This window comes from Pipistrellus hanaki (genome assembly GCF_964339955.1).
Source record: "Pipistrellus hanaki genome assembly, chromosome: 8".
NCBI lineage: Eukaryota > Metazoa > Chordata > Mammalia > Chiroptera > Vespertilionidae > Pipistrellus > Pipistrellus hanaki.
The window spans coordinates 29,222,873-29,244,793 of record NC_140510.1 but is presented as its reverse complement, the minus strand read 5'-3'; the positions used below and the strand labels follow the sequence as shown (position 1 = coordinate 29,244,793).

The 21,921-nt window shown below is 38.8% G+C and overlaps 1 long non-coding RNA gene across 1 annotated transcript in view; it reads right to left on the bottom strand.

Moving 5' to 3' along the window:
- Positions 1–1,943: 1,943 nt before the first annotated feature.
- Positions 1,944–21,921, bottom strand: part of LOC311626999 — a 180,031-nt gene continuing 160,053 nt past the window's right edge. The window contains exon 2 of the long non-coding RNA XR_014795805.1: positions 1,944–3,800. This is a non-coding gene — a long non-coding RNA (uncharacterized lncRNA). The remainder of the gene's footprint in view (positions 3,801–21,921) is intronic.

The window sequence follows — 21,921 nt, the reverse complement described above, 5'->3', positions numbered from 1 at the left end:
AAATTTAATTTTTAGTAGTTTTTAAAGAGTATAAAAAGCCATTCTTGTCACAAACTTCATGAAGTATCTGCCAAAGGTCCAATTTTGTTCCCGGAAAATTCTCCAGCTCACTGTCTATCACATAGATGTCCAATAACAGATTTTGACTAATTTAATAATGGCTCAGAACAGCAATCCAGATTTGATGGGGTCAAACTGGAACTTTGTGTCCCCTTTAATCCAAAACCTTGTGCAGAGAGATCCCAATTAATTTCAGATTAGTTCAATCTGGTTTATGATTGCAGCACAATTCAAACAGTGTATTAGTGATGTATACTGCCTATCTCCCACATGTTGCATGGTACATACTAATACTAAAAAGTTATTTTTTATCTGAAATTCAGATTTATCTTACAGTCCTCGATTTTGAATTTTTAAATCTGATGACTGAACGTCAACATTGTTATCAAACAATTATTTTTAATGGTGAGATTATAGAGGAACTTGAATAGAAACCAAACTTAAATTTTTCAAGCATACAAACACCTACTGAGATTGAAAAGGGTACAATAGTCCAGATCACATGGCTCTGTGGTTGAACCAGGAGGTCAGGACACATGCCTGGGTTGTGGGCTTGATCTACAGTAGAGAATGTGAAGGCAGTGATCAATGATTCTCATTGTTGATGTTACTACCTCTCCCTCTCCTTTCCTCTCTGAAATCAATTAAAAAAATATATATTTTTTTAAATGAAAGAGTACAATCTTTGAGCACCCTGAAAAGTCAGCACTTTGCCTTGATGTCTCATTTCTATTGTATTTCAGGCTTTGCCTTTGATATTTTATGATTACTGTGCATTGATTGCTATATTTTTATTTCTTCAGTTTGTTTTAACTGTAAGTTAGGCTGGGACCGGTTTGGCTCAATGGATAGAGCGTCGGCTTAGGGACTGAAGGGTCCCAGGTTCGATTCCGGTCAAGGGCATGTACCTTGGTTGCAGGCATATCCCCAGTAGGGGGTGTGCAAGAGGCAGCTGACTCTCATCGATATTTCTAGCTCTCTCTCTCTCTCCCTTCCTCTCTGTACAAAATCAATAAAAATATATTTTAAAAAAAAAACCTGTAAGTTAGATCCTTAACTTTGGAATAAACAGTATTTTTTAGAAGAACTTCACTACAGAGGAACATGAGATCCATTTGTTATTTGCTTTACAAGCATATGACTCTATATACCTTTAGATAAAAGTCACTTTAAATAATACAAATTTTACCTCTAATTTCACTCAATCTTAATTGTAAAATACCAGATTTAGAGTACCTTGAACTGAGTTAAATCACTAGCAGGGCCAAAGAAGACTTCCTTCTGGCACTGAGTAAACTGGCTGGGAAAAGAACAAGGCAAACTAAGTTATGGTAATAAGATTTGTTAAAATACATTGTAGAGTCAAGTGGTCGCTCATGGGAGTTAATTAACTTTCCTGAGACAGGGGTATGAATTAGGACCTGGAAGAGACAATTAATCTCAAATGGATGAGCATTTGACTGATAGATTGCTCCCCAGTTATGGTTCCCTTAGAACCAGTGTAGATCAACACAGTGTGGTTTTATGCAGATAAGCCCAAAGACCTACATTGATTCAAGACAATAATGTCTCCAGGTGGCAAAAAAATCATTTTAATAAATTGGGGGGAAAAACAGAAAGTTGGTCAAGAAATCTACAATGGAGATAAAACTAATATTAACACTGCAATTATTGAATGTTTAATGGGTTTTGTCATGGAACTTTTGTATATATCAGTTAACACAAGTTTCTCCAAGCAAATTTGAAGTGTGGCAATTAAAGTATTATACCATTTAGGTCTATCAGAATTCCTAGCCTGCTTTTTAAATTAATCCTGCTTCTATTTTAAATTAAATTCTTTTTCACTAGTGACTTAAAAAGACTGTAAAAGCTTAAATAGCCACTTTTCTGACAATGTGATTATTTTGAAGGGTAGTTAAAAAGCACTGAGATTAATTTCATAAGTAATGTGTAAAAGTCAACGCCATTACTTTGCAATCATTTCCAATAGAAGATCTCTACTATTGTGGGTACTGGATGGTTAGGCCCCAACTGTCTAGGATTAATTTTAGCTGTTGGCCTTTCCACTTCATAGCGCTGCCCCTTCTTTTCAAAGTGAAGAATAACCTAATGCTAATAAGTATCCTTGCACATAATATACATATATACATACACAAGCACATACCTTGTGAACAAAACAACTTCTAAGAGCAAGATAGCTAAATAGGTGAGGTGTGTTTATTTTATTTAGAATTAATCCACAATGTGAATGTCTCAAGTGGAAAAATGCCTAGTTTTGTACTTGGGACTTTGCCAGCAGTATTTAACCTTCTGCTCCTAGGTATATAAAAATATGAGCTGCAATGATACATTTGGACAATAGGTGTCACCATCTACCTAGAAATACCTCAAATTTGGGTCTTATTTTGCAAAGAATCTGGGGCTTCTGACTTTGTAAAAATTTATTCAATTATGAGTTGAAATTTATTCTGTTCAGAAAGAGGTTCCTGTACATTGCTAATGATTTAATTTCTTCACTTTTTTCCTTAAAGCTGTTACCCAGATGCCATTAGTCTATGAAATTAATTATATCTTTAAAACAAAATGAATCTCCAATGCAGTAAGTCAAATTGTTCAATAGTCACACGTCATTGTTTTTATTTATAAAAAAATATGAGCTCCTAATAAAGGTATCAGTTTGTTACAGTGAATCTAATGGCTTGAATTCATAGCTTGGTAAGTAAAAAAAGAAAAAGGTATAGAAATACTCATGTGTTTTGGGTATTCAAAACATACCTTTTATTTGGTGAGAAAACTCAAAACCTTTAGAGTCATTAAGTGATTTGCCCAAGATCACAATAGAATCTAGATTTCCTGAATCTTAGTAATGTTGAATTGGTGATTTCTGTTAATTCTGCCAGGTTGTTTTAAAATTAATACTCTTTATTTAAAAAATTTTAAGTACAGTATGGGCTTTTATAATATCCATTTATATTACATGATCATCTATTTTTAATACAACCTTATTAAGATTCTTCCCCATTCCCAGACAGGAAATTGTAAGTTGTTCGCAGCACTTCCTTTATTTGGACAGCTCTGCTGCTTTTATCATATCAGAGATGACAGGAAAGGTAAGAAGTTCCATCGAACAGTGGTGCTAGAAGTAATGAAGAAAGGCCAATACCTTTGATATAATAAATTACTGGATTTCTCAGTAACATTTGTGTTTTATAATTATACTTGTCTGGCTATAAAACACCTTTATTGTTGAAATTCCTTACTCAACAATATCATGAAAACTCCTATTTTTGCCATTGACTTTCTTTTTTGAGCACACAAGATTTCTTAGGTATACAACTGCATTACAGCAGTACGGACAAACGGACAAGTGAAATAATGAGGCTTACTGATTTATCTTGAGCAGTGAATTCAAGCATTCTATTATACCCGGTGACATTTATTTATTAAAACAGGTTACAGCAAGCCCTTTGCTAGTTCAGTTATTGCTTGCTATAACTATAACACTAGGAAAATGTTTGAATACTTTAAAATCTTGTAATTCATTAAATATTTCTCAAACATCATATCTTTCTTTTGTTTTGTACTTAACCGTATTTTTCGGACCATAAGACGCACTTTTTTCCCCCCAGAAGTGGGGGGAAAAAGTCCCTGCGTCTTATGGTCCAAATATAGCCTACATATATATTTTTTAAAAAAAGGTTTTTTACTTGCCCGGCTCTGTGTGGTCTCTGTGTGCTTGCCTGGCTCTAAAATGGTTCTAAATGCTGCTGTTTACAGGGTTGATTACATGTGTTTATGACTGTGATGTTGGGTTTTAATGCACATAAAATATTTTAGGACACTATTTGTTTCAGAATCTTTTTTTCTTCATTTCCCTTCTCTAAAAACTGGTGTGTCTTATGGTCCGGTGCGTCTTATGGTCCGAAAAATATGGTAATCATCCCTAATATGCGTGTACTCCAACTGAATTGTTAAAGTTTGACTTTATTCTGATTCCCCTTGGGTCTGCTCCAAGACATAGAGAGCAGATAGCATGTATGGAGCCTTTGGAGGAGACAAAATTTGAGCTGCCCCTAGAGCAGCAAGTAGTATTTAATAATGATAATTTGAATAGTAAAAGGGTTCCAGGCCCTAAGAGTGTTGTATGGAGAAGGGCACAGCAATATATGCACTGGTTTGCTTAAAGGTTCTTTCACATGCAAGAAAGAAAAAGGAAACTGGGAAAATAGGTTAGAGCTGGATTGAAGGGATTTTCTGTCCCAGAATGAGGAATTTTCACTATATGCTGTAGCATTAGACATTGAAAGTTTTTGAGTTAGAGAAGAATTCTATTAAAACAACATTTACAAAGAGAATTTCTGGTGGTATAGAGCATGAATTGCAGGAGAGAAGGAACTGGCAACAAGAATGCTATTGTAATGGAGAAGTTCAAAGGTAATTGAAACCTAAATTAGGGTGGTGGCTGTAGAAAATGAGTTATGTTCCAAAAGAATCTTCTTGTTCCCACATCCTCTTCACATCTAGTCATTCAAACAAAACACTGCAGTGTTCAGACTGAATGACAAAATAATAGTAGCCAACATTCCTCTGTTGCTTACTACATGCCCAGCACTTGTGTGCTTTATGTGTAATAATTCATTTAATTTTCATAACAAGCTCATGAAATAATAATTGGATGGATGGGAAACCTGAAACACAGAGGTTCAATGATGTGTTCAGTCACACAGGTAATGAGTGACAGCCATGATGGAATAGCAGCAATTGGGACCCAGGATCTTACGCCTCTCCTGATGATCTCATTAACAGGTACTAGTCTGTGGTTTATAGCCCTCTTAACTTTACATGTGTTCAAGCTAAAATGGTGGTGATATCGAGCTGTTAATTGGAGATGGAAACCTAGAATTCAGAGACTAGTTAGTATTGAAAATTGAGTGCTGTGGCCCTGCTGGTGTGGCTCAGTAGTAGAGCATCAGCCCATGAACCAAGATGTCAGTGGTTTGATTCCCTGAACAGTCGTGGGCTCCATCCCAAGAAGGGGGCCTGCAGGAGGCAGCCAATTGATGTTTCTCTTTCATCAATTTTTCTCTATCCTCTCCCTTTTTCCCCTCTCTAAAATCAAAAAACTTATTTTAAAAGATTGAATGATGGGTACCTCAACTAATTAAAATATTCAAAACCCTTCATTACAGAATTGAGATTAGATTTTAGCCCACTGATTTTCCGCAGTGCAGGGGAGGGGGCATAAATAAGGGTAGACTTAAGATTTTCAGCCCCATTAGAAATCATGCTGACAGAGTTCTTGAAAAAATGTTGTGCTTATCTTTTGTTCTCTCATATCCTATCCAATGAAAGAGTAATATACAAATTAACCATCACTCTATTACACCCACAAGCCACACCCACCAGCCAATCAGGAGTGAGTATACAAATTAACCCAACCAAGATGTCTGCGACCATGGAGCAAGGAGGCTTGGGTTTCCTCGGCAATGGAGAAAACCAAGCTTTATGCACACCCTGGCGGGCCCAGGCCTCCACTCATACCAGGGCCTCCACTTGGGTTGCTAGGGGGCATGGCTAGCCTGCAAACCACCACAGGCCCCTTGTCCAGGCCGCCCCACTCCCCAAGGTAACCCCCATCCTGACCCGGGACACCCTTCAGGACAAACCAGTCAGCCTTCACCCATGCACTAGGCCTCTATCCTATCTAATAAAAGAGTAATATGCAAATTGACCATCACTCCAATACAAGATGGCTGCCCCCGTGTGGACACAAGATGGCCAGCAGGGAAGGGAAGTTAAGGGTGATCAGGCCGGCAGAGGAGGGAAGTGGGGGCAACAGGGCCTGCAGAGAAGGGCAGTTGGGAACCCAGGCCTGCAGAGGAGAGCAGTAAGGGGGGACCAGGCCTACAGAGGAGGGCAGTTAGGGGCAAACAGGCTGGCAGGGGAGCAGTTAGGCATCAATCAGGCTAGCAGGGGAGTGGTTAGGGGGTGATCAAGCTGGCAGGAAGAAGCAGTTAGGACCAATCAGGAAGGCAGGCAGGAAAGCAGTTGGGAACCAGCAGTCTTGGATTGTGAGAAGGGTATCCCAGATTGGAGAGGGTGCAGGCTGGGCTGAGGGACACACCCCTCTGCACGAATTTTGTGCACTGGGCCTCTAGTAGTTTAATAGTTTGCTATTTGAGTTTGTAATATATTCATTTCCATTTGGTTATAGGAAATCATGTAGCTTATATTGTATTTTCATGCTTAGTTTTAAAGTCCCAACTTGTTTTAGACTTTTGAAATTTTTTTCATTATAGCCTGCCATGAACTATCACTGAGTTCAGATATTCAGACACTCATTAGGAAATCTAAGAGCTTTGTAACATCACCACCAAAAAGGAGGGAGAGAGGCTTTGGAAAACACCTGGATTTGGGGTCTTAGTTCACTATCTACAAGTTTTCCAACCTTGGACAAGTTACATTCTGTTTTCTGATAACTCCCCATTTGATGGGAAGATTGTAAGTTTTAGGAGGGAATGACATATGCAAATCACTAACATTTCCTATTGAAAAGGTCAGTAAATTTTAGCTCCTGTCATCTGATCTTTGTGAACAAATTTTGAGAACATTAAAATAGGAAAAATTACCCCCAAAATGAATTTCCCTAAAAATATAGTACAAGCACCTTCAAGAGGAAATCTGTTTGGCAGAACATTTTAGTACTTAATCTAACCACAACTTTGGAGTAAACCACCAAAACAAACAATGTCATCACAAACAATAACATCCAAAACAAAAGTAATACTCCCATTAGCTGTTAAATTATAGTGTGTTAACCTAGTAATCATGTGATTCACTAGTTTAGATGTAACCAGCTATTCCATGCCCAGAAACTTGTCAGAAACTTGGCACTTAAACATTTTCCTTTAGTTAGGTGCACTCAAAACCCAGCATGCAAACACTGGATCCAACAGAATTCCACCTCAAAAATTTGGGAAGATACGTACATACACTGTGAGGAAAATAGAAACTATTTATTTAATTTTTTAAAATATATTTTATTGATTTTTTACAGAGAGGAAGAGAAAGGAATAGAGTTAGAAACATTGATGAGAGAATCATTGATCAGCTGCCTCTTGCACACTCCCCACTGGGGATGTGCCCACAACCAACGTACGTGCCCTTGATCAGAATCGAACCTGGGACCTTTCAGTCCGCAGGCCGACGCTCTATCCACTGAGCCAAACCAATTTCAGCAGAAAATAGAAACTTTAAAAGTATCAATATTTATATGACAGATCCGTGTATGTTTTTATATAGTCAAGTCTTAACAAGGCCTACCCTGGTGCAAAGTACCCGTATTTTCCGGCGTATAAGATGACACTGTGTTCTAGTAAAAAGCCTGCTCAGATTGGCCAGAGTCAGAGAGGCGGTCTATTAAAAAAAGAACTGATGTTGCCTCGGAAGTGGGGGGTAGTCTTATACAGCGAATATAGGCCTAAACCTATGTTTTAACTGTAAAATTAGGGGGTTGTCTTATACGCCGGAAAATACCATAGTTCCTGACGTGAGATTTTGCTATTTGGTCACAGCTATTGTGATGGTTCTGTTTATAAATCAGTAAGAGCTTAGAATTAATTTTTTTTGCAAAAACATTATCTGTTGAAATTTATATAAGCATCCCATTTAATTTTCACATAAACAGTATGGGGTACCCTAGATGGTTTGGCTCATTGGATAGAGCATCAGCCTGCGGACTGAAGAATCTCGGGTTCAATTCCAATCAAGTGCATATGCCTGGTTGCAGGCTCAATACCCAGTGGGGGGCATGCAAGAGGCAGCCCATCAATGATTCTCATCATTGATGTTTCTATCTCTCCCTCTCCCTTCCTCTCTGAAATCAATAAAAAATATATATATTTAAAAAAAAAAGAATGGAAAACTTAAAAAACAAAACCAACAGTATGGGGTAAGTGATGGTATCCAAATTCATAAGGAGAAGTTTGAAAATTAAAAAAATTAATAATTGAAGGCCATGACATTTTTAAGTAATAGACCAGGAACCCAAACCCAGGTCTTTTTCATGTGAAAGTCCAAAATTTTAATACTGTATGGACTTGTGAAAATCACTGGCCAAGCTTCTCACTTTTGGAAATAGCTTTTGGATATGTTCCTTGAAGGAAGGGCTGTTGATTATGGGGAAGCGATTTAAGTGTGATTTGAAGTGCTTTTGAGAAATGATTACTTTTAGGCACCCTGAAGTCTGACTTGATGGTCAATTACATGGCAGTGGCTCAGAGCATGTTCTGCTGCCTTTGGAAACTAAAATTTTCACAAGCCTGTGAGTTCTAGTTTTTGAAAAAGAGCATATTTTCAGACTGACCAATAAAATGTAGGTGAAATTATAATTCTTAATATTGCAATCTCCAGCATGATAAAAGAATAAAGTGGGATTTCATTATTCAGCTATAATTTATATACTTATTTAACATAAGCACCTGCTTATGTGGGTTACTGGAGATCAAGAAAATTGTAAATGCCATAACCAGAATTTTACTACAATGGTTTGACTTACGATTTTCAACTTTATGACAGTGTGAAAACAATAGGCATTCAATAGAAACCATACTTCACATTTTGAATTTTGATCTTTTCCCAGGCTACTCTCTTCCGATGCTGGGCAGAGCTGCAGCCCCTTATCAGCCACATGATGACAAGCGTAAATAACCAATACTCTACTGTGTTGCCAGCATTTTTATGTTTTGATATTTTGTTCTGAGCATGTCTAAGGTAGGCAAGATTTGGATGTGGAGTTCAGTAGTTTAGGTGAATTAAAAGCATTTTTTACTTACGCTATTTTCAACTATGATGGGTTTATCTGAAGGTAACCCCCTTGCACCTCAAGGAGCATCTGTATTTATAAAATGACTATATGAATAAATTAGAAAGCAGTCTTAATAGGTCTAAATGGTTATGGTTGCCTTCAATAAAGAAGATTACAGACATTATGTGCATGTATCCAAATATATGCAAACAGGCACAAGTTTGTTTTATCCCTGATATTTTATTACATTATTTAATAACTAGAGGCCTGGTGCATGAAATTTGTGCACATATAGGGTCCCTAGGCCTGGCTAGCAATCACGGTTGATCTGTGGGGCAACTGGTGGGATGATGGGGGGGTGGGGGGGGCCTGCTTGCACGTGCCTTGGCTGGCCTAATGCTGCCTGCTCGCCAGCCCCACCCCCCACTTCCATTGCTGTTCACTTCCCTCTGCAGAGCAACCAGGGGCCCCCACTGGCACCCACCTTGGAGGCAACTAACAGGGCAATTGAGGGGTGGCGCCAGCCCACTTGCTGGCCAACCCCATCCCCCGATCGCCCTGCCACTGCCGCCGGCAGTCACCTCCCTCTGTTGGGTGACTGGCAGGGCAATTGGAGGGCCCCCACTGGCACCTGCCTTGGCTGGCCTGGGGTCTATAGGCTGGAGGAAGCTCCTATATTGAGCATCTGCCCCCTGATGGTCAGTGCACGTCACAATGACCAGTCATTCCACTGGTCATTCCGCTGTTTGATCAATTTGCATATTAGGCTTTATTATATAGGCTATTCTGTGAGTTTTCTTAACTGTTATAATTCTATGTTTATCATATCTTAAATAAAGTTTGGAAGCAGCAACCTTGTTGTTTAAATAATTATTGCTACATTGAGGAAATATATTTCAGAGCTCTTAACCTTTATTTTCTTCATATTATGGGCCCCTTTTTCAGAATTATATTTTGAGTGCATAAAATACATGTATTATTAAAATTGGTTATTTTGAAATACAATTATCAAAATATTTTTTGCATTGTGATAGAACATTTATTTTTTTTATTATAAGACTAGAGGCCCGGTGCACAAAATTCATGCATGGAGAGGGGAAGGTTCCCTCAGCCCGGCCTGCACCCTCTCCAATCCAGGACCCCTCAGGAGATGTCTGACTGCCAGTGGGATCGGGCCTAAACTGGCAGTCAGACATCCCTCTCATAATCCAAGACTGCTGGTTCCTAACTGCTCACCTGCCTTTCTGCTGGCCTGATCACCCCTAAATGCCCCGCCTGCTGGCCTGGTTGCCCCTTACTGCCCCCCTGCCCTGCCGGCCTGGTAGCCCCACACAGCCTTCTGTTCAGTTGTTTAGTCATTCCTCACTGACCCCCCTGCCAGCCTGGTTGCCCTTCACAGCTGCTGTTTAGTCATTACTTGTGAGAGCATCCTGACCAATTTGCATATTACCCTTTTATTAGTATAGATATAGCAACAGGTCTAATAACTACTGTAATTTTGAATTTGTGATAACTATAATGTATTAGAAGATATCTGCAACAACTTTAATGTGATAGAAAAGATGTACTTTCTATTAGTAACATGCCACAGGAACTGCTAATAACTGGTTGCTTGTATTTGAAATAAAAAAGAAATGCTAAATTTTAGTTAAATAGTAAAATAAAAATGTAATTTTTCCTCAAACAAATGTATTCTACACATAGACCCCCACACTAAAAAAAAAAAAAAAAAAAAAAAAAAAAAAAAAAAAAAAAAAAAAAAAAAAAAAAAAGCATATTTGCTCCCATTTACTTGAAGTGCTTCTCCTACCTTGCTCATCAGGCATGTTTGTAATCACAAATCATACTACCTCCAGGGAATTTTTCCTGACTCAAACAATCTCCTTTCTATGAAACAATACTCAATGCAAAGGAGGGCTCCAGAGTTGTTGATTCCATGAATTGAGGGGACATAGATTGAGCTATTTCAAAATAGATTTCCTAAAATATGTAGTATTCACTTTCCCCACTTTGCATTTCTCAGTTTTGTAAGCACTTAAAAATATATAGTATCCAGTTTATTTTTGGTGTTCTCTTAATAGTGTAGTTGTGTGTCTATGTGTGATAGTTTGTCAAAACCAAGAGCTTTCTGAAATTCCTGAAAGTAAGATATTTTGCTACTGTTGGAGAAAAAAAATGCAAATCATTATAAAAATGACAAAATCAAGCATTCCTTGACTTTAGCATTCATATTTTCAAACTACAGCCTTCAGAGTTCACTAATTGTCCAATGCTCTGTATCCAACTTTGTCATCCACCATTTCCTATATTAAACTTTAATTCCAGGCTGAGCAGTCTTCTGACTGTATCCCCAAACATAATAACTTTTACTTCTAAGCCTTTGTTCATACTGTTTCTTCTCTTACAGTATCCTGTTCTCCACTTCCACATTTACTATCTGCATTCTTTCTTTAAAAAAAAGTATATATATATATATATATATATATATATATATATATATATATATATATATGATTTTTTACAGAGAGAAAGGGAGAGAAAGTTAGAAACATCGATGAGCTGCCTCCTGCACATCCCCTACTGGGGATGTGCCTGCAACCAAGGTACATGCCCTTGACCAGAATCGAACCTGGGACCCTTTAGTCCACAGGTCCACGCCCTATCTACTGAACCAAACCGGTCAGGGCTGCATTCTTTCTAATAAGACAAATCCATCTCATAAACCACCTCCTGTAAATCATCCATACTGTTCTCTTCTGCTGAACTTCAGTAACATTTGACTGAATCCTTTCATTTAATAACTAATCCCACATTACTTTGCACCATGATCTAACTCTTTAAAGTATTATTGTCTTATCTCCCCCACCCCAAAAAAAAAATCACGAGTCCTGAACTATTACAAATGTCACATTTTATATTTATTCACATCCTTTCCCTTAACGAACTCCTTGTTTTATACATGACAGATGCTATACAAATACTTAATTGAAAGATGCTAAATTCCAGAGCATGTCCAAGAACCAGGGAATAAAGCAATTTTGTGTTCATTGGTTGATTCAGTCATTTATTAAACAACAACAAAGCTTTTAAATCTATTTCCATGAAGTAAATTTTACTTTAAATAATGGGCTACAACACACACAGAACCAAGATTTGTGTGTCAAACATAAAAATAGAACTGCAGTAATACCAAACAGAATAGCAGCTGCCATCATGGCCACTGTCTTGGCAAAAACACTGAGTTAAAAGAAAACATAGATTTCAGTCCTGGATCCCTCAAAGGTGTTTTTGGCAAAATTGTGTAACTTCTCTGGGCTTCATTTTATACATTTCTGAAAGAAGAGTGTTGAACTTAATCATTTTTTACCTTTCCAGCCAAAAGAAAATCATGCCATTTGTCTTTGGAGGCGATGGCAATAAAAACAAAACAAATAAAAAAAAAACCTCAAGAACTACCAGAGGCACTGATGGAAATCGTTTCCCTGCCCCACAATAGGTAGAATAATGGTTGCCTTCCTAATCCCCAGAATCTGTGAAGTGTGTTACATGGCAAGGGGGAATTATGGTTGTAGATGGAATTAAGATTACTAAAACTCCTTATTTTATGTTTATTCAGGAGGGCCAACGTAACTATAAAGAACCTCAATGTGGAAGAAGGAAGTGGAAGAGTTGATGTCAGATGACACAGGGTCAGACTTAGCCTCCCATTGCTAGCTTTTAGCATGAAAGGGGGCCACAAGCCAATGAATGCAATCAGCCTCTAGAAACTGGGAAAGCAGGAAACGTTGTCTCCCATAGCCTCCAGAAGGAACCAGCCCTGCCAACACCTTAATTTTTAGTCCAGTAAAATCCATTTTGGACTTCTGACCTCCAGAACTATCCTATATAATAATGAGTTAATATGACCGAACAGCCGAATGATCAATCTTCAGGACAAAGCTGGGGCCGTGAGAACCGAGCCCCTTGCACGAATTTCATGCGTCAGGCTTCTAGTAAGATAATAAACATGTTGTTTTAAGCCACCAGGTTTGTGGTCATTTGTTACCGCAGCAATAATAAACCTTCTTCCCAACCAAAAAAGATATTTACTAAAAGAAAAAAGCCTATAAACATTTTCTGATAAAGTAATATGTCAACAATATAAATCAACATGACATGTCTGAACTAGCAGCAGTCACTTTAAGGACTAGCTGAGATCCTCATTTATTAAAAAGAAAGCAGAATAATTCAGCCACATGTATACTTTATGAAGCACTGGTCTCAGAAGATGTATTTGCTTGAACAAAATAAATTGTTATAGATAGGATTGCCAACATGTATTTTGTTATTGTCTAGCAGTTTTTAAAATGATTCCTACTAATAACCCATCCTAGCTGTAAAGACAAGTAACTTAGGAACTTTGAAGATAATTAAAGAGACCATTTACAACCATTTGGTCTATTCCCTTCATTTTAAAGTTAAGTGATTGAGTCTCAGAGCTAAATAAACTCCAAATTTGAGCAGTTTTTAGCAGAATGGGAAGTAAAATCCAACTTGCACCCTTCTTCAGGCCAGTGTCACTGTCAGACAGCAGGGGGGAAAATGGGAGGAGATGGGCACATCACGAATGGGAGGCGAAGACAACCTTCAAGAGGATGGGTTCCAGTCATATGTAGAACTTTGGATTTAATCAAAGTGCATCAAAAAGCCATAAAGCTTATGTATATTTTTTTAATGTATGCATTTAACATAAATTTAATCATTAAAATATGCAAATTCAGCCTCATAGAAATACAAGAGTGAAAGTAATGGACTAGTTGCAAGGTTGTTGCAATAGTTGTGGAACAACTCAAAATCTACTTTGAAGTTAAAATCAATACAACTTGCTGATAGATTGGATGTGTGCATAGATAGGAGAGGAACCAAAGGTTATTTTTGAGTTTGTGGTGAAATTGGAAAATGCAAGGTGAAGAAAAGTAGGAGTTCTACTGTATTCTCTTAAGTTCAACAATCAACTAAAACTCAGGTGAATTGTTTCTACTGTATTCTCTTAAGTTCAACCAATCAACTAAAACTCAGGTGAAATATCTACTTATATGTAAAGCATTTAGCTAGTAATTATACATATTTCCTCCTCTTATGTAGCTTATAATTGAGGGATGGGTAGTCAAGGATGGTGTTAGATGAGTTAAAACATGTCTATAAGGGAATGCAGAATAGGGCTGTCTATGAGAGAGTTACTAATAAAGTGCTTCAAAAGTGTACGTGAAACTATTTCTTAAAGAACTAAGGGAGAAAAAAGAAGTAAGAGAGAACATGTTATTTGACATGGGTCATTTAGGAGAGATGGATGGCATTCCAGCCTGAAAGAACTGTGTTCTCTAAGTCAATCCAGTGGGAAGGTTCAAAGCATGCCTTAAGACTCGGGAATAGTACAGTTTAGTTTTGATTGATTAATTGATGCAGTCATTCAACAAGTATTTATTGAAAACTTAGTATATGCTAAGTATTGTTGCCAGCTGAGACCTGAAAGATGTCTGAGATACAGCCCTTTCCCTCAGGTGGTTTATTGCCTGAGAAGTGGTGATAAAGGAATTCAATAAACACATGGTAAAGAGATATGAAAAGAAATTTTTTTTACTCAAAATTTTTATTCATTCAGTACATATTTGAATACTTACTGTGTGCATTGTTCTAGAACTTGCCCATTGTTCTAAACCTTGTACCTGACTATAAGTTTAGATACACTTATGGAAGTACCAGGAAAGGATTAGTCAAGTCCATCTGAGGTATGGTTGGGATTGTTCAGGAAAAAATTTACAAATAAGTCACCTTTTACACTACAGAAGTTTAGACCAAAATATTAGGCAAGGCTCATATTATGGAAGGTTCCTAATGTCCATCTAAGGATGTGGCTTCTTCAGTTGGCATTGGGAAGTCATTGAGGGGTTGTTGACCACTTGAGTGACAGAATTAGAGCTTTAATTTGAGACAGGTGGAGCTAAAAGACAAACATGGAAAGGAAGAGAATTATTTTAAAGCCCCAACAATTTCACTTTTAGGAATATACTCAAAAGAACTGAATAAAATACATTTGCACAAAAATATGAACAAGAATGTTTATAGCAGCATCATTTAAAATAGCCCCAAAGTGTAAACAACTTATATATTCATAAACTAATGAACGGATTAATAAATGTGGTATATCAATAATAGAATATTAATCAGCTATAAAAAAGAAACTAAGTACTAATTCATGCTACAGCATAGATGAACCTTGAAAACATGCTAGCCCCAAAGTGTAAACAACTTATATATTCATAAACTAATGAACGGATTAATAAATGTGGTATATCAATAATAGAATATTAATCAGCTATAAAAAAGAAACTAAGTACTAATTCATGCTACAGCATAGATGAACCTTGAAAACATGCTAAGTGAAATAAGCCAGACATGATTCTATTTATTTGAAGTGTCTAGAATAAGCAAATGCATAAAGACAGAAAGTACATGAATCATTTGCAGGGGCTAGGAGGAGGGATGGGGTGACTACTAATGGCTTTGGGATTTTTTTTGAGGGGTGGGAGATGAAAGTCAGTGGCTTTAAGACCGGTGGTACCATTACCAGGAAATAAAGATATGAGAAGGAACTACGGGGGGAGTTCAATTTAGGACATATTGAAGTTAAGACATTTAGTTTTAATAATATTGTAAATGTTCATTTGCAGGTTTTGTTTGTTTGTTTGTTTGTTTATTTTAAGTTTTATTTTTTTAATATATTTTTTATTGATTTTGTACAGAGAGGAAGGCAGAGAGATAGAGAGTTAGAAACATTGATGAGAGAGAGTCATCAATCAGCTGCCTCTTGCACACCCCCTACTGGGGATATGCCCGCAACCAAGTTACATGCCCCCGACCGGAATCGAACCCGGGACCCTTCAGTCCCCAAGCCGACGCTCTATCCATTGAGCCAAACCGGTACCGGCCATTGGCAGGTTTTAAAAGGGTATATTTGGATACTGTCTGCATAGAAATGACTCCTGGATAGATACTTGAGTGATAAAGTGAAAAGAGAAATGAAGTCTGAGATAAAATCTTGAGAAGTGATATAGGAAAGAGGCAAAAGAGAGAACAGAATTCCAGAAATAAAAACTACTTGGAAAAAGGCCTGAAAAAAACTACATGGAAGAAGGAGCCTGGGACATGTGAGGAACTGAAATACAAGGCCAGTGTGGCAGAGCCCAGAGGTAAACCTGGGAAAAGATGAGACTGGCTGAGTCATCAGAGGTATGTTTGTGTAAACCTTACAGGTGCAGTTAAGGATGCTTGGTCCTTAGCCTAAGAACAATATGAAGCTATTAAACTTGGAGAGTCACGATTAGATTTGCATTTTTAAAACATCACTAGCTATAGTGTAGAAAATGATTTGGAGGAGGTCCAATCAAAATAATCCTGGTGGAACATAAAACGTGTACTAGGAGGGTGATAATGTAGTTGGAGAGATTTGAGAGAGATTTCAAAGTTAAAATGATGACTTGGTGATGATTAATATAGATGGTGAGGGAGAGGCAGGTGTCAAGGGATATATATGGCTTATTTTATAGCTTACATTCATTGAACTATGATGTCTTTCAATGGGAAATAAGAGAAATCCATTGTGAGGGGGTAAATGATGTTTGTCAAAATCCAAGCAGAGTATTGAGAACAAAGCTGTTATATAAGACTGCTATCTGGCAAATAGCTCTGAACTGAAGATAATAACTTAGGAGTCATTACCCTATCTAATAAAGGGATAGGTAATATGCAAATTAACAGTCACTCCATCACAAAGATGGTAGTGCGCATAGCCACAGGATGGCAGCACCCAGTCATCTCAGCACTGCCTGAGTCCCCTAGTCCCGGAGGGTGGGGTGGCCACTAAGAGTGGGCAGCGTGAGTGGCCTGGCAGAATGCTTGCTTTGTTGCCCCAGCGACAAGGCAAGCATTCCGCTCCCAGCCGCAGATGGGCCTCTAGGCTGTGGAGAGCCATCTGTGCAGTGGGCACAGAGCAGCCAGGCCCTGCAGAGAGCTACTGGCACATGGATTCATGCGCAGGGCTACTAGTTATATAATAATCATTGAAGCCATGGAATGAATGAGATTGATTAGGGTGACAGAATAGAGTAAGAAGTCACTAGAAGCAGTCTAAGACTCTGAGACTGATGGCCACAGTGAACATGTAGAACACCAATGTCTAAAATTCAGATTGAGGAGCAAGAGCCACTAACAGAGCAAGAAAGAGAGAAGGATTGGTCAGAGAAACAGAAGGAGCACCAGGATAATCCCGTGTCATGGGAACTAAGGAAAGAGAGTGTTTCAAAGAGAAAGCGGTGATTGGCAGGGATGTTGCTGAGAGGTCAAAAATGTTTGTTATGACAATATGATATAATTCCATGGTGAAAACAGATGAAATCTCAATGCCCATAACCGGATGCAACCTTTGAATGAGGAGGTGTGACCAATATTGATTGTTACTGTACATGGTTGGTGAATGTTAAAAGTAGTCCCTGATGATAAGTAGGGAACTGAGACTTGGTGGCCTTCCAAGCAGCTTCAGTAAAAAGTCATGACTTGGCAGACTGAAGGGTGTTCCAGAGCTGAAGTCTCCAAACCCCTGGTCCCTGGGTGCTCCCTCTCCACACCTCCACCCAGAGAAGTCCAGGTGTGCGGAAACAGGTTGGGAATTCCCCATGATTTCCGAGAGTCCCTAAAATTAGAGAGGCAAAATAATCACATTTAACTCACCAAATCTTTTGGTAACAAAACGACAAAAAAAATGTATTTCTTAAATAATAAATTTATCTTTCCCTCTCTCATATACCCCACTCCTGCCCCCAGCAACCCAAAGTTCATGTTCTAATCCTTTTTTCACTGAAGACAGAATGGTCGGTTTGGAAGGGTTGATCCCAGTGGTCAGCAAGCCTCGGCTCCCAAGCCGCATTTGGCTCTTTGGCCCCTTGGGTGGGGCTCTTCCACAAAATACCATGTGTGGGCGTGCATATACAGTGTGATTGAAATTTCGGGGTCCATGCGCAGAAGTCGGTTTTCGGCCTGGGCAAGTCTATTTTGAAGAAGTGGCATTACAACACTCAATGGGCCAAAGAGCCGCATGTGGCTCGTGAGCTGCAGTTTGCTGGCCACTGGTTTATCCAACAAAAGGGGCAACAATACTGGCAATGTAATCACAGCTTCATCCAACCTTTTTTTTGTTTGTTTGTTTGTTTTCCCGTTTTCATAATCTAATGATGACTGAAGCATTGATGGTAATCAGTGAAGTGGGATGGCAATTTTCTGTTATGTAAGTCAATTCATTTCAAACAGAATGTAAACTCTATACAAATTTACTTTTAGCTGGATACTTTTTACATGCATTTGAAAGCTAGCTGTATTTAATCACTTTTTATTGCATAAGCTAATGATGTGGATAATGTTGTTGACTTTTTATTCATCACTTAATGGGTAGTTTCGCAGCTAAACCACATAAGTGCCCTCCTACAGTGCTGCTAAATGATATGATCAAAATCATATAGGAAGATGACAAATCATTCATCAAGAACCACAACCCTCAGTTACAGGGAAGATAAAATGGAGCTGAAAGATATTTATAGGAATTGCAATTGCTCAAAAAATATTAAAGTCTCTTTCTGTTGGAGTGCATGCAATTTAAAAGTATACTGGGGGTAAAAAATTAGCCTGCGTTACTCAACTTTTATTTCTAAGTGTAATTAACAAAGTTTAATTATAAGGAGGAGGGGGGTTCTCAAATTAATGTGTCATCAGCCCTTCTTTTCTCAAAGGCCATAGCATGGTTATCATGTTTTTGGTTAGAACCTTAGCTTCTCTTACCCTTTATCTCCTCTTCTTTTTTTCTGTTACCTATTCTCTAGATCTGTCATCCCTTGTTAGTAATTTCATTTGGTAAAAGAGTGGAGAAAGGAGCCGAAACTTTAAATTCCATTCACTTTGCCTCTTGCTAGTAGCAAAGGTAGAAGATTTATTACAAGAAGAGGTTGAAATGAGTAATGGCTGAAATGAAGTTCAGGAAATATAGTATATTTCAATTACTTGTGCTCTGACTTTGCTCTCTAGCCAAATATTCAGCCTGGGTATGCATTTAGCTGTTCAAATCTAATCATCTCATGCTCTGCTTCTCCCTTCTTTCCCTCCTGTGTCTACCCAACTTTGTCATCAGGTCTATGCACTATTAACTCTACCTGAAGAAAGAAAGAGGAGTCCAGCTGCCCACTGAGTTCCCAGTACTCTAAGAAGAATAGGAAATCACAGTGTCAAAGACATAGCCCTTTGATGTGGCTTACAATCATCTAGGGATTTTACTGAAATGCAGATTTTGACTCACTAGGTCTGGTTTGGGTTTGCTCCCATGAAATCAGCTATTGCTGGTTTATGTACCCACAGCTTTTGAGTACAAAAACTGTGGTAGACCCTGATTAGCAATAAACAAGAACTTATTCTACTTTTACATACGGTTCAGGATATAGGTGATAAAGATCCTCCACCTGTGTATTTATATTTGGTTACAGAATGATATATATATTGCTATAAATCCATGGATTACAAACATGTTTTTGTGTTTTAAAAGTTTCCTTTATTTTAGCTCTGGCCAGGTAGCTCAGTTGGGTAAAGCATCATCCTGATTGGGAGGTTTGATCCCTGGTCAGGGCACATAAAAGAAGTAAGCAATGAATGCATAAATAAGTGAAACAACAAATCAGTGTTTCTTTCTCTCAAATCAACTGAAAAGGCTGTTTATGATTTTTATTTTTATTTTTCCATGCTGGGAACAGTAACAAGATCTATCTCCTTAAGAAATGTTTACGCATACAATACATTATTGTTGCTTCAGCTACAATGTTGCACAATTAATTTCTAGAAAATTTTCATCTTCCCAGACTGAAACTCTATTTCAGATTCCTCCTGTAGGTGGTACCCTGCGGTGTTTGTCTTTCTGTGACTGGCTTATTTCACATAGCATAATGTCCTCAAAGAATATATGGCAGAATTCCCTGCGTTTTTTTAAGGCTGGATAGTGTTCCATTGTATATATATATAGATATTACTCCTGGCTTTACATAGGGGAAAGAAGGTGTTGGTTCCTGCATCCAGCACCCTAACTTTTCTGAGGGGGCTCCCCAGAGGGCTGGCTTCTGTTTTGACAATATTGGAGCTCTGATGGGTCCAACATAGTCTAATCCATTGGAGGGAAATGGAGGGAGCACTTGGGGCTGGTTGACTTGATAGATCCTCACCCTGCTCAGCACAAAGCAATCAGACACACATACATACAAAAGCAGCTCTTAACTTCCTCCTGGGGAGGGAAGGAGTTGAGTCAAAAGTATTTTCTTAAAGGCAGCAGGACTCCTTTCTCAAAGGAAATATTTCATACAACTCCAATATATGAAACAGGAGAAAAATGATTGTATGGAGGAGCCCCATAGCTCCGTGGAACTCTTGTTTCCAAAGGACACGGACAAAGAAAACATTGGCTGAAGCTGCAGTGTCTATCTCCTGGCCAGTGTCACAAGGTAGGATTCCTTATTCAGCACACATTTATTGAGTGCCTACTAGGTACCAAGCACATAGTAGGGGCTTTCATTCTGTGGAAGGTTACCTGACATAAAGAGTGAGCAAACCTTCAGTGATGGCAGACCTCCTTCCTAACAAACCCACTGACTGAATAATTGCCCTCTATAAGGCTGAAACCCTTTATAAATATCAGGGGGAAAAAACAAAAAAAACAACCTCTTAGCTTTTTTTCCGCCAAATTGTTAATTGAAGTAAATTGTTACCTTCAGATAGTCCTGGGTTTTGCATTAGTGAAATGTTTTTCTTCATTTATAGAGCAATTCATTGTTTATGACACTTCATCATGCTGAAATGCATTTTCTTGATTGTCTGTGGAGTTACCCAGGGGTAATAAATGTGTTGCTACATTTTGTAGACTGAGAAATTTCCTGCATGAGTGAGCAATAGAGAGAGGGCAGGCACAAGGCGGGTAAGGGGGGAGGTGGCACAGGTGCAGACAGAAAAGCAGAGAACATGCAGAAATAAGCCTCAGAGCAAGGGAAGGAAAAACACGTTTGTCCATAGGGTACAGCATCCAAGAGATGCTCACACCCAAGCGATACAGCATCACTGGTGCCAGGAAGGCTCAGGGCCCAACCTGCCAGTTATCACTGCCAACACCTTTGTCCTGAGACAAGCGCCTAGAAGAGGAACTGCACAGATGGCACAATAGCCCAGCACAGGGAAGGTGTGTATTGTGGGGACCAGACTTTTCACTGAGAGATCAAAGAGGAAATCTCAGGACGGAAACCAGGTTTCAAAGGATGTCCCCGGGGCGGTGCAGATAAACTGGGCTGATCCCCATATTCTCCCAGGATGTCACACAGACCTTCCGGTCTGTGGTCGTCCAGCACTGGCGTGTGTGGCAGGGAGGGGACCGTGCGCATTTTTCTGTAGGAAAAGGCCACCCTTGGTCCCAAGGGGCTAGCTCCCCAGCACAAAAGCTTGGTGTACTGCAGTTGTGGGGGCGGGGGTGAGGGGGTGGAGGTATCCTGGTGCCTTTGGCTCCTCTTTTCTCTCCACCTCCGGCTTCCTTCCTTACTCAGCCCTTTATTCCAGAGACACAGCAACAAAAACTAACTAGCGTGCTTACTCTCTATCTTCCTGAATATTAATTAATTGCCACTCCACCCCCGCAGGGTGGTGAAACTCCATGCCATTATTCCTGGGACTGCCTTGGGACACAGATGGGCAGGCTGAGTGGCCCCATCCCCCCATTATCTTTAATGGCTTTTTAAATCCGTGGTCATCAATCACTCTCTCCTCTGAGTCTGAGCAGGCGGGCTCCACCTAGGAATGCTGAAGAGAAAAACAATACCCATTTTTGTGTGTGGTTTTACCTGAAATGTTTGCTTTTATGAAGGAACTAAAATACTGGGACACATGGATCACTCAATCCACTATCCCTTTGCTGATGGTCACACTGAGGAACGATTTGAAGAAAGTTGGAT